The sequence below is a fragment of the Myotis brandtii genome, unplaced genomic scaffold (assembly GCF_000412655.1).
Source record: "Myotis brandtii unplaced genomic scaffold, ASM41265v1 Scaffold44350, whole genome shotgun sequence".
NCBI lineage: Eukaryota > Metazoa > Chordata > Mammalia > Chiroptera > Vespertilionidae > Myotis > Myotis brandtii.
This window is the reverse complement of record NW_005346025.1, coordinates 1-908: the sequence shown is the minus strand read 5'-3', so window position 1 is coordinate 908 and position 908 is coordinate 1. Positions and strand designations below refer to the sequence as shown.

Sequence of the window (908 nt, the reverse complement as noted above, 5' to 3'; positions counted from 1 at the left end):
CTTTTGGGATGTAGTCCAGCTCTGAAGAGGAGCCATTCCGATCCCCTGGACCATGATGTCTTTCAGCTGATGGACCAGGAGGAGACCGAGGAAAACCTTTCCTCCGACAAAAGAGAGAGCAGCGAGCCAGAGAACTTCATTCCACTCTTTATGCCCCAGTCACCCGTGACTGCCACTTTGTCTGATGAAGATGATGGCTTCATGGACCTTCTTGATGGAGAGAATCTGAAGAATGATGAGAAGACCTCCTCCTGCATGGCAAGCCTCTGGACGTCTCCCCTTGTCATGAGAACAACTGCAAACGTGGGCAACCGATGCCAGCTGTTTGACTCCACTTCCACGGGCCGCCCCGACCCGCGCTCAGTGTTGAAGAGACCAGACCGATCTCGAGAGCTGTCCCCACCTGGAAGCACGAAGCGGAGGAAGATCGTGCTCAGGGCCAGTCCCGGGGCGGCAGCCAGTCCCAAGAAGCCCCGGGAGATTCTGCATCCGTCTTCAGCCTGGGTATCCCCGCAAAGGGGACCATTGAGAATATTCCGGATAACGACCCCAGAGACCTCATAGGGGACTTCTCCAAGGGTTATCTCTTCCACACAGTCGCTGGGCAGCACCAGGACCTAAAGTACATCTCTCCAGAAATTATGGCATCTGTCTTGAATGGCAAGTTTGCCAACCTCATTAAAGAGTTCGTTATCATTGACTGCCGGTACCCATACGAATATGAGGGCGGCCACATCAAGGGTGCGGTGAACCTGCACATGGAGGACGAGGTGGAAGACTTCCTGTTCAAGAAGCCCATCTCCCCCACCGACCGCAAGCGCGTCATCGTGGTGTTCCACTGCGAGTTTTCTTCCGAGCGGGGCCCGCGCATGTGCCGCTACGTGCGAGAGAGAGATCGGCTCAGCAAC

The 908-nt window shown here is 55.5% G+C and overlaps 1 pseudogene; it reads left to right on the top strand.

Moving 5' to 3' along the window:
• The first annotated feature begins 3 nt into the window (after positions 1 to 3).
• LOC102262618 lies at positions 4 to 898 on the top strand (annotated as a pseudogene).
• Positions 899 to 908: the final 10 nt, after the last annotated feature.